This window comes from Podarcis muralis, chromosome Z, assembly GCF_964188315.1.
Source record: "Podarcis muralis chromosome Z, rPodMur119.hap1.1, whole genome shotgun sequence".
NCBI lineage: Eukaryota > Metazoa > Chordata > Lepidosauria > Squamata > Lacertidae > Podarcis > Podarcis muralis.
The window spans coordinates 2,775,840-2,796,048 of NC_135673.1; the positions used below are offsets into that span (position 1 = coordinate 2,775,840).

General features: G+C 47.7%; 1 protein-coding gene across 12 annotated transcripts in view; it reads right to left on the reverse strand.

Moving 5' to 3' along the window:
* DAB2IP (DAB2 interacting protein) overlaps positions 1-20,209 on the reverse strand; it is a 314,536-nt gene that overhangs the window by 104,775 nt on the left and 189,552 nt on the right. The window contains exon 1 of one of the 12 annotated variants that reach the window (XM_077922174.1): positions 15,330-15,706. The exons of the other annotated variants lie outside the window; for them this stretch is intronic. The gene's annotated coding sequence lies outside the window, so the exon portion shown is untranslated. Of the gene's footprint in view, positions 1-15,329; positions 15,707-20,209 lie in introns of those variants that run through there. 12 annotated transcript variants of the gene reach the window in all.

Consider the following 20,209-nt stretch of genomic DNA (forward strand, 5'->3'; position numbering starts at 1 on the left):
GGACCGCTTACCAGCAGGAAGGTAAACGGCATTCCTTGTGCTGCGCTGGCTCGCCAGATGCAGCTTTGTCACGCTGGCCACGTGACTCGGAAGTGTCTCCGGACAGCGCTGGCCCCCGGCCTCTTGAGTGAGATGGGCGCACAACCCTAGAGTCTGTCAAGACTGGCCCCTACGGGCAGGGGTACCTTTACCTTTACCTTTTTATAGAAGAGTCGGGAGACTGAATGGTGCCCCTCTTCCTATGTTCTAAGTCATGGGTAGGCAAACTATGGACCGGGGGCTGGATCCGGCCCAATCGCCTTCTAAATATGGCCTGTGGGTTTTTATATGAGTAGAATGTGTCCTTTTATTTAAAATGCATCTCTGGGTTATTTGTGGGGCATAGGAATTCATTCATCACCCCCCCAAAAAAATATATAGTTCGCCCCCCCCCCAAGGTCTGAGGGAAAGTGCTGAAAACATTTGCTGACCCCTTTTCTAAGTGGTGCCATTTATTTATGTATTTATATTTATATCATTTATATCCCACCTCCTCATTTAACCCCCACGACAACCCTGCGAGGTAAGGTACGCTGAGAGAGGCAATGACTCCAAGGTCACACCTGGTGAGTTTCCTGTGCCAAGCTGGCAGAGTGGGGGAGGGAGAGGGGCTTCCCTGATGAATTTCTGTGTGGCATCACTTAATCTGTTAACAGGCACAGGAATTTTGTCAGAAACAAGGGGGGTAACCCTTTAGGGAAGGGGCTTCTACCACTTCTGTGGGAACTTCCCACAGCCATCTGGGATCGACCAGGGTCCTAGAAAACTTCGTGGGAGGATTGGGCCCTGCGCTAAGAAGTGGGAGGGTGACCCATGGGATCTGCAGCAAAATGCCTTGGCCCGATCCTCTTAACTCATAGTCCAAAGTACAGGAGCCGTGAATTCCTCAGCATCCTTTGGAAAAGCTTTTATCTCTGCTGCCCTCGGCCCTTCAAATGTGGACTTTGTCGCTGGAGATAACAAGTCTGCCTTGCAGCGCAGGAATGAAAAGGACTATGGCTGGAATTTAAAATTCTTGCAGCTCATATAGACTGATTTTACCTTGGGCTGGCAATGCGCGATATATAGATACAGATATAGATACAGATATAGATATGTATATTTTGCTGACTGCTGATTATTTAAGTATTTGCACCTTCTTCATCTTGCTGCCCCACAAATGCTGGACCCACAAAGGGTGTTGGGCTATAGGCTCAGGACTGAAGTCATCTCAGTAAAAGTCTGTCTGGGTGGCTGCCCTTACTAAGCCTCTCTGTAAATTAGCATCAGGTGTGCCTTAGTTATAGAATGGGGATTTTTAAAAAATGTATCAGGACCATATTATTAACAGCCCAAATGACCTAGAATGGCCATTTTGTGCTCCCATCTGCTTTAATTTTATTACATAAAATTAAATTGTACATGGAGTTGTTAACATCCACCCAATATTCTCTTCCCAGGGCTACAATTCTGGGAGGGGAATAGGGGCAGGTTCTCAGCACCCTTAGCAAACTACAACTGTCAGGACTCAGGGGTGGGGGGAGAGGGGAACCTGCCTTAAATGTATGGCCTTTATGCACACCACACCTTATTCTGAGTCAAAACGCTGGCCTGTCTAGGTCAGGACTGCCTCTCGCTCTGACTAGCAGCAGCTCTCAAGGGTCTCAGGTAGGGCTCTGCCTGCAGAACAGAACAGAGCAAGGTCTTGACATGCCTCTTGTTTATTTCACAACGTTTATACACTGCTTGATTGTAAAGCAACAAACTAACCTCAGAGCAGTTTACGAAAACCATATAGAACCATCAGATTATCAGACCAAAGACTGATTAAACTGGCAGCAGCGCCCTAAACACCTGAGTAGACTTGCCTGAATAAAATTTGTTATAGCAGTTACCAAAGAGAGTACAGTGGAGGCACCTGCCCAATACCTATAGGAAGGGAGTTCCAAAGTTCAGGTGTTGCCATACTGAAGTGTTATTTTGAGGAGGTACCCATGCTGGGTCCAACAGGTTTAGTGTTTACTCTCTCTCTCTCTCTCTCTCTCTCTCTCTCTTCCACACCGCTGATCTTGCCCTGGCTTAGAAGGCGTACTGTCCCCTGCCCCCTCCCCCAAATGTTGGGTGTGCCAGGAGGGAGGGGAGAGAAGGCAGACACGGGTAACAGAAGAAGTAATGAGCGCGAGTGTGCGCAGCCCGCCAACTGCCTCCTCCAATCTGCCTTGCTTGCTGCAGCTCAGGAGCAGAGTAGATGAGGATTTATGAGCTCTGTCAGGAAAAGCGTGGAAAGGAGTCCGTGACAAATTAATCACCAATCTCGGCCACGCTGACGGGGCGCTTTCCATGCCCGCCCTCACCAGCGGTGCCAGGTTGCTTGCCATGGGCCGGAGCCCTGTAGGGGGCACCTTTCTGATGCCATCACCCGTGTTCTCTGCTGACATCTGCCAGGGCCCCACAAAACCTTCCAGATGTCCGGTCCCCCCTGGGCCTTCTGCCAAGGCTCCCAACCAGCACCTGGGTCGCCCATCCTTATGGTATATCCTTTCATTTTATTTATTTGCTTTGTTTCATTCAAAAGTCACCATCACCTCAAAGCGGTTTATGAAAAAGATACAACAAACAAACAGGATTATTGAGAAGAATTAACAACGGCTTCATCCTTTCACAGAGTTTGTCTCCCAGTTCCATTAGTGATGACACTACTAGGGTTGCCATATTTCAAAACGTATGTGAACCGCCCTGAGACCTTCAGGTATAAAGGTAAAGGGTATAAAGGACCATTAGGTCCAGTCGTGGCCGACTCTGAGGTTGCGGCGCACATCTTGCTTTATTGGCCGAGGGAGCCGGCATACAGCTTCCGGGTCATGTGGCCAGCAGAACTAAGCCGCTTCTGGCGAACCAGAGCAGCACACGGAAACACCGTTTACCTTCCCACCAGAGGGGTACCTATTTATCTACTTGCACTTTGATGTGCATTTGAACTGCTAGGTTGGCAGGAGCTGGGACCGAGCAACGGGAGCTCACCCCGTCGCGGGGATTCGAACCACCAACCTTCTAATTGGCAAGTCCTAGGCTCTGTGGTTTTTTGGGGACGCGGGTGGCGCTGTGGGTAAAAGCCTCAGCGCCTAGGGCTTACCGATCGAAAGGTCGGCGGTTCGAATCCCCGCGGCGGGGTGCGCTCCCGTTGTTCGGTCCCAGCGCCTGCCAACCTAGCAGTTCGAAAGCACCCCCGGGTGCAAGTAGATAAATAGGGACCGCTTACTAGCGGGAAGGTAAACGGCGTTTCCGTGTGCGGCTCTGGCTCGCCAGAGCAGCGATGTCATGCTGGCCACGTGACCCGGAAGTGTCTTCGGACAGCGCTGGCCCCCGGCCTCTAGAGTGAGATGGGCGCACAACCCTAGAGTCTGTCAAGACTCTAGGGTTGTGCGCCCATCTCACTCTAGAGGCCGGGGGCCAGCGCTGTCCGAAGACACTTCGGTACCTTTACCTTTTTAGGCTCTGTGGTTTAACCCACAGCGCCACCCTTGTCCCTCCTTCGGGTATAGGGCGGTATATAAATAAATTCAATTAATCAATCAATAGACGAGAAACAGATTAAAGCTCAGAGAAGCTTTCTAAATATCTAAGTTGGCTCATCTGAACAAAATGCTAGTTCGCAGGTGCTGAGAAGAGGACAGCGAAAGTGTCTGCCTGGTGTCAAGAGGCTGGGAGTTCCAAAGAGTGGAAGATGAAGCAATGTTGGTTAGAGCATGGTGCCGATAATGCTAAGGTCGCAGGTTTGATCCCTATACAGGACAACTGCATTGCAGGGGGTTGGACTAAATGATCCTCAGGGTCCCTTCCAATTCTGTGATACTACAGGTGAAACTCGAAAAATTAGAATATCGTGGAAAAGTTAATTTCTTTCAGTAATTCAACTGAAAAGGTGAAACTAATGTATGAGATTGACTCATGACATGCAAAGCGAGATGTGCTTCCGCTTCTCCGAGGTCCAATCTTGCTCGATTTGCAATCCTTGTTTTGCTGATTTCCTTGAATATTCTAATTTTCTGAGATGGTCAATTTGGGGGTTTTCATCAGCTGTACGCCATGATCATCACAATGATAACAAATCAAGGCTTGACATATCTCGCTTGGCATGTCATGAGTCTATCTCTTATATTAGTTTCACCTTTTTAAATTGAATGACTGAAATAAATGAACTTTTCCATGATATTCTAATTTTTCGAGTTTCATCTGTAGAACAAATCAAGGCTTGACATATCTCGCTTTGCATGTCATGAGTCGATCTCATATATTAGTTTCACCTTTAAAGTTAAATTAGTGAAATAAAGGAACTTTCCCACGATATTCTAATTTTTCGAGTTTCACCTGTATTCTCAAGGGTGGATTTCTTCTGCCGACTGAAGTGCTTGAGTTGGCACATGTGGGGCAAGGCGATCTCGTAGGTAAACTGGTCCCAAGTTGTTCAGGACTTTATACGCTAACAGCAATACCCTTTGAACCTGGCCCGGAAGCAGGTCAGAAACCAGTGAAGATCTCTGAGCGCAGGAATTAGATGCTGACGAGGCCTCGCTCCTGCCAGCAACCGGGCTGCAGCATTCTGCACCAGCTGCAGCCTCAGGATCAAGAGCCAGGGAAACCCTATGTGAAATCCTTCCTAATTTTAAAGAATGTAAGAAGAGTCAAGCCAGGTCAGGCCAAAGTTCTGCTTCAGCCTTCCCTGAGTTTTTGGCAAAACCGCCATTACCCCTGCCAAGAGCCTGCACTACAGAAATGTTGCTAGGCACTTAAAGAGGACTTGTGGATTGGGCCCATGCCAGAAATTCACATCAGTGTACAGAATTTGGCCTCTTGGTGAATGAGGACCAGGTGTGTGTGTGGAGGAGTCCTCACTTTTTAAAAGGGGTGAGGAGAAGGCGAAGGGCAAGATATCTAGAGCATGGAGTAAAAGACTGGGTGCTCCACTCCCTAGCCACAGCCCTGCTACAAAGACCAGGTCCAGGGGAGTTGTAGTACGAAGCCTCTGGCTGGCTGACTACAGTATTGATTGATTGATTGATTGATTGATTGATTGACTGCATTTATGCACCGACTTTTTCTCCAAGGAGCTCAAGGCAGTGTGCATGCTTCTCCTCCTCCCACAACAACCCTGCAAGGTGTGTTAGGCTGAGAGGCAGTGACTGGCCCTCAAGGTCACCCAGTCTGGGGTTCGAATCCTGGTTTCCTAAGCCCTAGTCTGACACTCAGCCACTGACAACTCAGCACCTACTGCACTGGCGCTTTACACAAAGCCCTGGTTAGAGCAACAAAAGTCAGCATATTTCTGCAGGGGCATCTTGAATCAACGGGAGGCAGAGTTATGGCGAATCCTGTAAAAGTGCTGACCCCTCAAAATATGGGTGGGTGGGTTCCACTTCATCCACAAGCCTCCAGCCTTTTGCCAGCAGCGCCCAGACAAGCCCAAAGCCCAAGTGACATAGCCAAGAGAGTTATTGGCAGGTGAATCTTGCCATCCTCACTTGGGCGATGAGGCAATCCTCTTTTTAAAGGCTACTGCTGAAGTCATTTGCTTTATTACCTTGGCGCCTGCTCCCCACCCCCACCCCCCCGTTGTTTGCCGTAAATCTCTTGGCAGCAGCCCATGTCTCTGGGTCCAGCTCTTTCCCCCTTCATAACCTCAGCAGAGGGCATCTGTATTCTCCACCCCACCCCCCACTTGCCATCCACAAGCTGCAGCTCGGCTCAAAATCTCACACTGGGGCCTAAGTTCTGGCAAGGCCACTAAAAAGGTACTCCACGAACCTCTTCATTTAAAAAACAAAAACATCACCGGGGGAAATAAAAACACAGCAAAGCTTTACGTTTGTGCAATGCAAGGATTGGGGTTTTTTGGGTGGGGGAGCAGCACTTCTGCTCCTAAGAATAGTCATACCTCAGGATAAATACGCTTCAGGTTGAGCACTTTCGGGCCGGCTCTGCGACGACCCGGAAGTTACGGAGCGCGCTACTTACGGGTTTTGCTGCTCGTGCATGCTCAGACGGTCCAAATGACGTCACGCACATGCGCGGAAGCGCTAAAACGCAACCCGCGCATGTGCTGTCGCGCCTTACGTTCTGTTCGGGATGCGAACGGGGCTCCGGAACAGATCCCGTTCGCATCACACTGAAGTCATCAAATCTGCAGCCATTATTGTTGCAAAGGTGTATTTCCATGAAAAACAGTTTTTTAACCTGTCCTGTTTCCCCAGAGGAGGCCAGGGGCAGTATGCATGGTTCCCCCTCAGCAGCGGCACCCTCAAAATTATTTGTGCAACTATTCTGCAAGGTAGGTTAGGCTAAGAGTAACTGAATGTCCTGGTGTCCCCGGTTGAGCTTCAGAACAGAGCAAGGATTGGAAAGTGAGTGTCACAACTGCTTGACCAACATTCTAATGTTGGAAACCACAAACAGGAGCTGATGCTTAGGTGTGTGGGCAGCGCCTGGTGGAATCTCAGACGCCACAGAACAAGCAGCTTACAACAAGGAACATACAAATCTGCCTCGCTTGTGCACGTCATGGGGTCAAAAAGGATATGCTGGAGCTGGAAAGGTTTCAGAAAAGGGCGGCCAAAGATGATCGAGGAGATGGAGCGATTCCCATATGAAGAAAGGTTGCAGTCATTAGGACCTTTTACTTTAGAGGGAAGGTGAGGAAGAGGAGACATGATTGGAGTTTATAAAACGATGCATAGCATGGGGAAAGCTCAAAGAGAAAAGTTTCCAATGGAGCTGAATGCTGGAAGGACAGATACGAGAAAGTCCTTTCTCACACAGTGCAAAGTCCAACTGCGGAACTCCCTCCAGCAGGAGGCAGTGGGGGCTACCAACTTGGATTGTTTTAAAAAGGGGACTGGGACAATTCGTGGGGGTGGGGGAAGGCGATGGATGGCTACTAGCCATGTTTGCTCTGCTCTGACAGTCAGAGGAAGCAATGCTTCTTCTTCTTCTTCTTTTGTAAAAAAAAAAACACACTTTTATTTAAGCCATTTAAAGTAGCACAGCTCTTCTGCCAATAGGGGAGAAAAGTAGGCATACATTGCTGGTTTTAAAATTCAGTCAGCCCATTCCATCCCCAATGGCAAATAAGCTATATTGGAAGGGTCAGAAACCATTTGATTTTTTTAAAAATCCATTTATCAGATGATCATTAGCCCAAGTCTTCCTTGGTTTATATTACGCTGAAGTTCATCCTAAAGTGCCCCTCTTGGTTGGACATAATCAGCAATCATGCAATAGTTCATTCCTCAACCTCTCAATCTGTGGAACTGCCATCCTGATCTGGAAGTCGTCGTCTCCCTTTGAGATTCTCCCTTTGCTTCAATCAGCACCAGATATTCTACACATCCAGATCTTCAACATACCTGAAGGACATAATATGTTTTCTTCTGATGCCATCTGAATCTTGCCCGTTACCAGAACCCTGATGCGATCTTAACGAACAATAAGTTCTGAATAGCAGTTGCTGGAAACCACAGGAGGGGAGAAATGTTTCTATTGTGCTTTTTCTCTGCTCCCTGGTTTCCCACAATGGGCATCGGCTTGGCCAGTGTGAAAACAGGGTGCTGAACTCAATGGACCACTGACCTGGGACAACAGAATCTTCTTTTGCTCACCTGTCTTGGAAGATGGACTGCCAGGCTGCAGATTATTAAACTATTTTTAAAGCATAGTGTACACAACTCCATCCATAGCCTGGGTCACACCCCCACCCATCCTTCAGCTTCTTATTTCTGGAATATGAAAGTATTGAGCTCAATAAACTTAGCTTCTGAATGGAGTTTGCAGGTTTATATAATCACAAAACCACAGAACTGACCCAGAGGATTATTTAGTTCAGTGTTTCTCAAACTTACAGGGACGCGGGTGGCGCTGTGGGTAAAAGCCTCAGCGCCTAGGGCTTGCTGATCGAAAGGTCGGCGGTTCGAATCCCCGCGGCGGGGTGCGCTCCCGTTGCTCGGTCCCAGCGCCTGCCAACCTAGCAGTTCGAAAGCACCCCCAGGTGCAAGTAGATAAATAGGGACCGCTTACTGGCGGGAAGGTAAACGGCGTTTCCGTGTGCTGCGCTGGCTCGCCAGATGCAGCTTTGTCACGCTGGCCATGTGACCCGGAAGTGTCTCTGGACAGCGCTGGCCCCCGGCCTCTTAAGTGAGATGGGCGCACAACCCCAGAGTCTGTCAAGACTGGCCCGTACGGGCAGGGGTACCTTTACCTTACCTTTTCTCAAACTTGGGTCCCCAGATGCTGTTGGACTACAACTCCCATCGTCCCTAGCTAGCAGGACTAGTGGTCAGGGATTATAGGACCCAAGGTTAAGAAACATTGATTTAATCCATGGGTAGGCAAACTAAGGCCCAGGGGTTGGATCCTGCCCAGTCGCCTTCTCAATCTAGCCTGCAGACGGTCCAGGAATCAGCGCGTAACTTTACATGAGTAGAATGTGTGCTTTTATTTAAAATGCATCTCTGGGTTATTTGTGGGGCATAGAAATTCGTTCATCCCCCCCCCCAAATATAGTCCAGCCCCCCACAAGGTCTGAGGGACAGTGAACCGGCCCTCTGCTGAAAAAGTTTGCTGACCCCTGATTTAGTTCAACCCCCTGCAATGCCAGCAAGTTGTGACCCAGGGAAACACTTAACTGCTAGTCTGCATGCATGCAGCTGGCACTTGCCACACAATGTACACTCTGCAGAGGCTCAGAGACACTCTCTACTATGACTTCATATGACTCAGGACTAATACAGGCAGGTTATTGGCCTGGGTCCAGCTAAGCCTACGAAGATAATGCATGCAAATCGTCTGCAATTCTCTGAACAGCATTACTATCCTTGCCACCGCCCACAAGCTGATTTTAGGCAAGTCGTTGCCTATGAGCCTCAAGTGAGCACCTGTGAAGGCAGCAACACACACATGAATCTTGTGCTGTTTGCTTCAAGGAATGCTGGGAGGAGGAGGAGGAGGAGGAGGGCTGTGGAGCAGCCTGTGCAATAATAATCTGCAAACAGTAAAAGAGCTTCCTTGCCAAGCTGGCCAGGTCAGTTAAATTTTGCATGCCAAGTAAATACTGTAATCATACACAGCAGCCTACCAAAGAAAAGGCAGTCGCCGAACCTGACAGTAACCACACAAACAAACAAACAAACAAACAAACAAACACACAGTTTGCTTTTTACATACAGAAGAATCCCCGTGTAGATAACCCTTGTGCCTGTTTGACACAGAGCTACCGCATTTTCATAGGCAGAAGCTCCTGCACCAGGTTGGCAAAGCCTGCTGTAAAACATAGCCTATAAAGTAAGACCTCAAAGAATTGTAGAGTTGCGAGGGATCTCCAAGGGTCATCTAGTCCAACCCCCTGCAATGCAGGAATCACTTCAGAAACTATCTAAATAATAATAATAATAATAATAATAATAATAATAATAATAATAATAATTTATTTATACCCCGCCCATCTGGCTGGGCTTCCCCAGCCACTCTGGGCGGCTTCCAACAAAATACTAAAATACAGTAATGCATCAAACATTAAAAGCTTCCCTAAACAGGGCTGCCTTCAGATGTCTTCTAAAAGTCTGCTAGTTGTTGTTCTCTTTGACATCTGGTGGGAGGGCATTCCACAGGGCGGGTGCCACCACCGAGAAGGCCCTCTGCCTGGTTCCCTGTAACGTGGCTTCTCACAGGGAGGGAACCGCCAGAAGGCCCTCAGAGCTGGACCTCAGTGTCTGGGCAGAACGATGGGGGCGGAGACGCTCCTTCAGGTATACAGTCATATCTTGGGTTAAATATGCTTCGGGTTGAGCATTTTTGGGTTGCCCTCCACAGCACTTACTTCCCGGTTTCACTGCTCGCGCATGCGCAGACGCTCAAAACGACATACGCGCATGCACGGAAGCGGCGAATCGCAACCCGTGCACACGCACAGACGGGTTGTGTTTGCTTCAGGATGCGAACGGGGCTCTGGAACAGATCCCTTTTGCATCCAGGGGTACCACAATACCGGACCGAAGCCATTTAGGGCTTTAAAGGTCAGCACCAACACTTTGAATTGTGCTTGGAAACGTACTATATATTACTATATAGATAGGTCATAACATTTCCCTCATTTTAACATTTGCAAAACATGAGAACTTCTCTCCCTCTTCCTCCCCAACAAGCTACAAGGAGAGTTCCTTAGGACTGAACATGAATGGGACATTATGGAATTGGGGGGGCTAGGAAGCATACAGGGGGGCAATGATAGCCTTCCCTCAGCCATGCATGGACCCCGAAGGCCTAAGAGAAGCATCATTCCTTCTGCCAAATAGGTATAACAAGCACAGTCCCCCTTCACAGGGTCACTCTGAAGATTCCGGCATCAAACCAGCAAGGTTTTGAAGGTCTTACCCGGAGCATCACAAGACACTGAACTGACTTGTAAAATTCTAATAAAAGCTGTGTCGCTTTTATCCAAGTCTGTGATGCTTGCAATTGGGGGGGGGGGGGAGTTGAGGGGGAGGGGGAGCAGCTGGCTGGCTCTCGCTTTTCCTCCTTTTTTAAAAAAAGAAATTCACATCCTCTGATTTTCTGGCTGCTTGCTTTGTACACGGAGCCAAGAAACAGGAGGAATAACAGAAACATGTCAACAAATTGACACCTCAGAAGGCAGGAAGCGCCTCCTCCACTTTCCCACCACAAACTTTCAAAGCAAAGACTAGAAGCCAGAGTGGTTATCTCAGCAGCTGCTGGAAATCTGGTTAGTTCTCTTATCATCTAGCTCAGTTTCTCACCAGCCTGGAATAATTAAGAAGAAGCGAAAGTGAAAAAAAAGGGTAAGGAACGGAACATCCACCTTCTTTCCATAGCAGCAGCCAGGAGAGCGAGAGACACAGACATGGCAAGATGACCGCATTTTCTTTCAATGCTCAGCACCTAGGGACATTTCCCAGCTCATGAGTGATGCTAACAAAATGGTCTGCTTTTTAATATAATATTAAGAACCAAGGGAGGTTGCCTCATAAACAAGTCAGCCCCTGATCCATTGAGCTTAGCAGGGTCAACAATTATCAGTAGCAGCGCTCCAGGGTGGCAGCTTTCCCAGCCCTACCAGGTGTGGGGAGGTGCTAGGGTGGTGTGGGAACTGAGCCTGTGACCTTCAGCAAACAGAGCAGGTGCTCAGACATTAAGTTTTGGTCAGCGCCTTACAAAATTGAGCACCATTCTAGTCCTTGTGTCCCTTAATACAAAGTGGTTTAATGTCTGAAGCCTTAAACCATTCCACCCAACTCAGTATTGGCTGCCCAGACTGGCAGTGGCTCTCCTGACCCCACCTGGACTGGAGATGTGGGACGCTGAACCCGGGACCTTCTGCATCCAAAGCAGGTGCTCTAGCATGGAGCCACAGCCCTCCCCCCAGCTACATACCCCTTTTTGGGGGGAGGGTCTGCAGTGCTTTGTTGCATTATCAAGGCCAGTGTGAAGCATTACGTAGAGAGCACAGAGGCTAGGCCAGGAAGTTCTGGGTTCAAATCTTCATCGAGCATTCGGGGCAACTTTCTCAAGGTAGTCTCAGCCTAGCCATTTCACGGCACCGTTGTTTTGTTTGTTACACAAATGCAGGGATTTGCACCTTTGGCAGCTGTGTTGAATTTTTCAACTTTCAAACTACAAAAAGGAGACATGCGAAAAAGTTGCAACATGACGGGAATTCAAAATATATTTTGCTTAAATTAATATAATTTAGTTTTGCTTGGTAAGTAAATTGTGTCTAAAACTGCAAATAAATCATTAAAAATGATTGCCAAGTGCTTGCAGTTATAACAACAACAACAACAACTTATTATAATTTATCATTACCATTTAACGTTTTATACGTTGTGTGTTGTTTCTCCATTTGATCTTTTTACATGGTTTTACATGCATTGTGGTATTTTAAGCATTGTGAATTGTTGTTATTTTTATTGATTATAGTTTAGTAATTATTTATTGTTGTGAAGAGTGAATTTCTGTTTAATTATTATTTGCTGAAATTAAATTTTATTGTGTACTATTATATTCTAATGGATTATTGAATATTACTTTTTTGATACATTGTTTATTTTAAAGTTATGTTATTATGGCTTTTTGTATTGAATTAGATTGTTATAAGGTGTGTGATCTTTGTTATTTCTTCAGCTTGTAAACTGCCTTGTGTATAGTAATATAGAAAGGCAGTATACTAATTAAAAGTGAAATGAAATTTTCAGGTGGTAAAATGAAAATTATTTGGTTTTCTGAAAGCAGTTTATGTGTTTCCTCCTCAGACGTAGACTTGCCAAGTTACCGTAAATGTTGTCCAATCACAAAAATAATAGCAGATTTGAATTCCTCACACCAAAAATATATTGTTAAGACTGATCACTTCAGAAATTAGCAAAAATTGCATTTCATTCCCCTAAAATGATATACCCTATCAGGGCAGCATGCGTGCTTCTCGAACCCCACTTTTATCCACCCATCAACCCTGTGAGGTTGGCCCATTAAGCATCATAGCTAAGTGGGGATTTGAACCCTTGCCAATCCCAGTTTGGCAATTTACAAAGAAAGTCACCGAGGGAGGATGGCCAAAGAATAACCAGCAGCAGCTTCAAACACAGGGAAGTTGTTTCCTTTTTCCAAAACTGCATTCCAGCCTCAGCTCCCAAACAGCCTGCATAGAACTCCTTGCACTGGATGCAAGTAAAATAAGCAGTGGGGTGTAATGGCTAGAACAGCCTTCCTCAGCCTGCATGCTGGCTGGGGTCTGTGGGAGTCACAAGCTGAATTCACATGGTAGTTTCCTCCATTTTCCAGATGTTTCCCTGTTAATTTCCAAAGTTAGATTTGAAGCTTACACGTGACGTGAAACCCACTTTCTGAACGCCACTGGAATACTGTGCAAGTTTATCACTCTGTGTGATTTGCTTCTGGAAAAATATCCATTTGCAAACAATACAGAAATCTATTTGGTTGTTTATTGCACTTATATCCCACCTTTTCTTCCAAGGAGCTCAAGATAGTGAACATAGTTCTCTGTCTCCCCATCTTTAAACCCTCACAGCAACTCTGAGGTAGGCAGTGTTTAAAACTCCCATTGTTCGAGGCATGTTTTGTGACAGGGAATTTCATAAATGCGAGCAGTTTCTGAGCTCTGGGTGCAATACTGCGCCTAAGATTTCAGATTAAAATTGCCACTGTTACTCAGAAGTAAATCCCAACCAAGTTCAATGGGGCTTCCTCACAAGTAAAATGTGCATGGATTGGGGGCCTGAAAACTTTCTTTTCTTTTTAACCCAACATGTTTTGTTTAGGTTTTGATGTACTTTTAATATATAATGTGCTTTTAATTTGAAATATACAAGCCAGTTAGTTTTTGACGGTTTAAGTCAGTGATGGCCAAACTTGACCCTCCAGCTGTTTTGGGACTACAGTTCCCATCATCTCTGACCACTGGTCCTGTTAGCTAGGGATGATGGGAGTTGTAGTCCCAAAACAGCTAGAGGGCCAAGTTTGGCCATCACTGGTTTAAGTAGTGCATGTTAAAGTGTTGTCTACCTCAGACTCTCACAGTGATGCTTAAAATCAAAACAAATTTTGGAGTGGGATCATTGCAGGACACTTAAGTCCTAGGTTTGCAAACTGGACACTCAAGGTGGTGTCTCTGCCATCAGTTGCATAGGCCTTTAATATGTGTTAATTTCTGAGCCCAAAATATCTATTTATATGAGGGAAAGGAGCTTTTAGGGAGAATCCAGGGCTTGTCTGCAGAGTGGAAAGAAAGATGATTTTTTTCCTGCCTCCCCACTTCCAGCCATTCTCTGAAGAATGGAGAAGAGATCCTCTTAAGAATATTAGGGGGGATGTTGGGAGGGGAAGCATGGCTTTGTTTTTTGCATTCTTCAGATGAGGACTAGACCATGTGAAAAATGAACATAAGATTCTAGCTGCAGTTCATTCATTTTCAGCTTAGTATTCTTGTTATTAAAAAAACGACGCCTAGACATTCCGTTGCTGTGCACAACAACCTAGGTTTAAGGTGCCATTCAGCTCCTAGCTTTCATATATCAGTTTCTAAGGCTGAGAGGGGGGTCAGTCTGGAAGGCTATGCCTGGGCCAAGGTCACCCAGTGAGCTCCAGGGCTGAGTAGGGTCTTGAACCGACCTAGTCCAACCCTTTAACCATTGCACCACCACTGGCTCAAAGTGAACTAAACTTGCACATTATTTGGCAGGCATTCCAAAAAGATGCTTCTATGTCCTAGAGAAAGCTGAGCTATAGTGCAAGAATTGAGAGGTAGGGAAACGGAGGGGAAATGAAATAAGAGGATATGAACACAGCCATAGTCTGAAACCACGGAGGGAGGGAACCACGTTGGAGAAGTCTGGTGTTAAATGTTGAGCTATGCAAATATGCTATTACTGCTCAAACAAGGAGCTAACAGTGGGCTGGGGCTGATTTGAGGGGGCGGGCTACCTCACTGGATTGTTGTGAGGATATAAAAGGGACCCCGTGAGCCCATCCGGTGATGGATTTACGTATAAGCTAAACAAGCTATACCTTAGGGCCCCACTCTCTTGGCCCCCCAGATTCACTATTAATATACCTCTTCTTGATTTTATTTCAGTTCAACAATTACTTTGATAAAATACATATTTTGTTACGTGCAAAAGGCTTGAGATACCTATTAGGTCCATCAATTACCATATAGCATATACTCAACACCAAAAACAGGGACCATTCGTTGTTGACAAAGGACAGCTGGACATATAAAGGGCCCCATTACCTTCAGGGGCTCAGGGGCTCATCAAACCTAAACCCTGCCCTGCCCCATGTCGCAAACAACCACTCCAGGAACTACGTTTACTCAGGAGTAGGCGACCACCCCGCTGCATCCCGCGGAGCGGGAGTGTTCCCTCAGGAGGAAGCGCGTGCAACATCTGCCCCCGCTGCCAAGCGCGCCATACAGCGCTGTACCGGTTGTTGCTCCCGAGCAAGCCCGCACCTGATTCTAGCATGCCAACGCCCACTTACTCTGGAGCAAGGTCCCCCCCCCCGCCCGCGTGCAAGAGAGCTTGCTGCCAGGACGACTTGCTGCCGGGCAGATCCAGCGCCGCCGCCTTCCCTGGGCCTGATTCCCGATGGAAGGAAGCGCACGATCGCCGCTGAGCCATCTCCCCATTACAAGCTCTGAATCGCGCTTGCAACCAGAACCCCCGAGGGGCTTGCTCGTGAACAAACGAGGCGGGCGTTCATTTGATCCGGCCGTGTCGCAGCGCCCCTACCTTGGCAGCCGTCTCCGCCACTTGCGGGTCTCCTCGGAGAAGGAGGCGCCACGCTGAAAGCCCCACAGAGCAGCGTCTGGCGCTGGCCACCATCGCTCCCCAGCCTGCCTCGGCTCGGGGAGTGGAGTGGAGCGGGCGCTGCTCCTCTTCCTTCTGTTCCAGGCCCCAATCCTCCCGGGGGTTCGACCTAGCAGCAGCAGCAGCAAAGGCGGACTCAGCCCGGGCGCGATGCAGCCTCCTTCCCTCCGCTGGCTCGTTCCGCGGGAAGGGAGGAGACAAAGGCGAGCCCGACCCGGCCCGGCCCGTCCCCTCGCTTGCGCTGCCGGCCCGCCCTCCTCCTCGCTTCCCTTCCTTTGGGAACCGGGAAATAGGAGGAGAGAACAGATCGTGCATGTACTCAAAACTACGGTGCGGCTTCCCCTCGCGCCGAACTGATTGCACACCGAATAGACTCTTTTTCTGCTTTCCCAGCGGCAAAGTCTGGATGGAGAGGGTTTTTGGAGATGCTTAGAGACGCCCTTCTCTTGGCTTTGAGCTGGTTTCCGGTGGTCTACAGGGCCAAGTTCAAACAGATTTTGTTACCCAGAGTCCACTGTGCAAAGTCACATCTAAACCGGCTGCCACATCTGCCAAAGCCCAGCCTAGGGTGCAGGATACCTTATTAGCAAGATAGTATGTTCTCTCCATGAAGGGATGTCACTACTGGAGAGGAGGCAAAAAAACCTGACCCAAACAGAGAGGCTGCGGCTTTCTCAGGTCCTTATGGGCAGATTTCAGACAGATTATACAGCACCCCCTCTTAAACTAGCCTTCTTCCCCAGCACAGACAGATTGGCAGGTCTGTGGCTCCTTAGAGGCTTCCACGCTTTGCCTTAGAAGCGCCAGGCTGCAAGGCGAGCTCTGTCTAAATCTGATGGTCTGGTTGCCAATAGCCTGCACTGTATTGTCCATTAGCCTTGTTAGAAAATGCAGTATTTGGGGACTCAATTATTGCCAGAGCAAATCAGGGAGGGGGAGGCAATGCTTACAGGTGCTTAAAATAATCATAGAACTGTGGAGTTGGGAGGGACCATGGGGGTCATCTAGTCCAACCTCCTTTTGCCCAACGTGGAGCTTGAACCCATGACCCCAAGATTAAGAGTCTCATGCTCTACTGACTTTCCAGTCCTCTTTTAAAGCTGTCCAAGTATGTGGCCATCACTGCCTCATGTGGTAGTGAGTCCCATAGTTTAACTATGTGCTGCATGCTGAAGGACTTTATCTTTCCTTAATCATCCAACATTTTTTCACGCTGCACAAAGAAGTCCTTCAGAACAAAAACATGTTCTGAAACAAACAGAATTGGCATATATGTGTGTGTGTGTTTGACTTGAAGGGCAGTCCAGCAACAAAAGCCCTTTTCCACCCTGAATAATTGGGTGCACTCTTCCCACCTTGGATCAAATCTACGCTTCCAGGTGTCATAAGAAAGCTGCAGAGATTGTGCAGGATAGTGCGCACCCCGGAAATGATCTCTTCCAGCTTCTGCCTTCTGGAAGAAGGTCCAGGGTTATAAAGACCAGGACTAGCCGCCTGAGAAACAGTTTCTATCAAAATGTGATTTTGGTTTTAAACGCAGTGTAAGGAGTCTCTATGGGAGTATAATGTACAGTGGTACCTTGGGTTACATACGCTTCAGGTTACATACTCTTCAGGTTACAGACTCCGCTAACCCATAAATAGTGCTTCAAGTTAAGAACTTTGCTTCAGGATGAGAACAGAAATCGTGCTCTGGCAGCGCGGCAGCAGCAGGAGGCCCCATTAGCTAAAGTGGTGCTTCAGGTTAAGAACACTTTCAGGTTAAGAACGGACCTCTGGAACGAATTAAGTACTTAACCCGAGGTACCACTGTATTTTAAAATGGGGTATCAGAGTTTTTAGGGGGCTAACCAAGCTGGGATAGCAGGCTTGTTGGGCTTTGAATGTTTTATGTAGATTTTTCAATTTCATTGTTCTGTATGGGACAAGGACAGTAAAGATTATCATATCATATCAAACACTTTAGAAGAAGAAGAAAAGAACACAGCAACACTCTGGCCTCAGCATCCTTTACCATCTCTGGAGTGAAACAGCGAAGCACTCCTGCCCATCCCCTTCCCCACAAGTCTGCTTTCAAAAGCAAGCAGATAACATGCCTGAGACAATGACAGATTTTCATTCTGCCTGCCAACAGACCCCACCCCCCCTCCCCGCAGCAGTCAGGACTGAGTTTGTTCAAATTCTGCCTTCCTTGTGTTTATCGAGACTGCTGGAAGAGAGCAGACACCAATATGCAATTAATTGGCAACTGGTGAGAGCAGATTGCCGGAAGGAAAACCGAGGGGGCGAGGCATGGTGGCATCTGTGAAGTGGCTGAGAGTGGCAGATATAGAACACAGCAGCCTCGGCGGTGGGGTTTCAACACAAACACACCCCGCCCCATTTTTCTAAAAAAAGGGTTTTGTTTGTGGAGGTGGACTCTCTCACCAATAGACAGAAATTGACAGAGATATACTAGCTGTTAGAAAACACAGGAGGGGGGATTGCTTCTACACTCAGGTTCTGCTTGTGGGTTTCCCATTGACACACCTGGCTGGCCACACCGAGAAGAGGGTGCTGGACTTGATGGACCATTGGCCTGATCCAGCCTCAGGGCTCTTCCTATGTTCTTACATTCTTCAATGTGCACCATTTTGGAAGTACCCTTTGACTATGCTACCACTCAGTGGATTTGTAACTGGCTGACTGACCGAACCCAAAGGGTGCTCATCAATGGTTCCTCTTCATCCTGGAGAAGAGTGACTAGTGGGGTGCCACAGGGTTCTGTCTTGGGCCCGGTCTTATTCAACATCTTTATCAACGACTTGGATGGACTCAAGGGCATCCTGATCAAATTTGCAGATGACACCAAACTGGGAGGGGTGGCTAACACCCCAGAGGACAGGATCACACTTCAAAACGACCTTGACAGATTAGAGAACTGGGCCAAAACCAACAAGATGAACTTTAACAGGGAGAAATGTAAAGTATTGCACTTGGGCAAAAAAAAAAAAAAAAAAAAAAAAAAATGAGAGGCACGAATACAAGATGGGTGACACCTGGCTTGAGAGCAGTACATGTGAAAAGGATCTAGGAGTCTTGGTTGACCACAAACTTGACATGAGCCAACAGTGTGACGCGGCAGCTAAAAAAGCCAATGCAATTCTGGGCTGCATCAATAGGAGTATAGCATCTAGATCAAGGGAAGTAATAGTGCCACTGTATTCTGCTCTGGTCAGACCTCACCTGGAGTACTGTGTCCAGTTCTGGGCACCACAGTTCAAGAGGGACACTGACAAACTGGAACATGTCCAGAGGAGGGCAACCAAAATGGTCAAAGGCCTGGAAATGATGCCTTATGAGGAACGGCTAAGGGAGCTGGGCATGTTTAGCCTGGAGAAGAGGAGGTTAAGGGGTGATATGATAGCCATGTTCAAATATATAAAAGGATGTCATATGGAGGAGGGAGAAAGGTTGTTTTCTGCTGCTCCAGAGAAGCAGACACGGAGCAATGGATCCAAACTACAAGAAAGAAGATTCCACCTAAACATTAGGAAGAACTTCCTGACAGTAAGAGCTGTTTGACAGTGGAATTTGCTGCCAAGGAGTGTGGTGGAGTCTCCTTCTTTGGAGGTCTTTAAGCAGAGGCTTGACAACCATATGTCAGGAGTGCTCTGATGGTGTTTCCTGCTTGGCAGGGGGTTGGACTCGATGGCCCTTGTGGTCTCTTCCAACTCTATGATTCTATGATTCTCAAGACTTTTATTACCTCTCCACCCCACCCTTCACCCCCAGACTGCACCTGCTGAATGCGGTGGAGAAGATTATCTTTGGAAAGTACCCTTGGAAACGAAGAGTTTACAGAGAATAGTTACCGCTGGTGCCAGGGAGTGTTCCTGTGGGAGGCAGCTCCTGGCACCTGCTGGGCTGTACACCTTGCTTCAGCAAAAACAACTGAGGTGGGGGAGATGAGCTTTTGGGAAGCAGGCCCAGCTTAAAACCTTGAGATAAGGTGCTCAGGCAGCAAGCGGTGAGTTGGTGTTTGGTGGCGCTGTGTGAGGCACGGACCTGCGTGAAATGATAATGGGAGGCTGCTAAGAGCCCTGCTGAACCTTCCCAGGAGGGAGGGTAGCCGTTGCTTCTCTGTATGATATACCTCACATTTGGTGTGATTTTCCCGAAACCAGCAGTGGGGAATCTCTATCTGGCTGGCCCTTGAGAAATCTTTCCAGGCTACACACCTCCCTGGCTCTGCTGCATGCCTTCCTTCAGCCTCATCACAAAATTTGGAGACAGGTGGATGGAGATCGTCCACCTGGGAAGGGAGAAGGAGAAGGAAAACTCTGGTCCTCAACCTCTGCTGCTTTGCAGGACATCTTTGGGAGAAGAAAAGGCTAAGGAGAAGGGAAGCTTTTAATGTTTGATGCATTATGGTATTTTAATATTTTGTTGGAAGCCGCCCAGAGTGGCGGGGGAAGCCCAGCCAGATGGGCGGGGTATAAATAATATATTATTATTATTATTATTATTATTATTATTATTATTATTATTATTATTATTAAGAAATCTGGAGCAGAGTCCCCAAGATGGCACCTTGTATGCCGCCTTCCGGCAGGTGCCAAGCTGGTGCCAAACATCTTGCTCTGCTTTCCTTTGCACCACATCAGTGTGGCCAAAAGGAGGGTCTTGTTGTCTGCGCAGCCCAGGACCTCCAGACATGCTGCCCAGACTTGTGCCCCTGGTAGGTCACTTGGTTGCTGCTAACACAGCAGTTTGGCTTCACTCCCAGAGACACACTCCATCGCTTCTCAAGACAGTTGGAT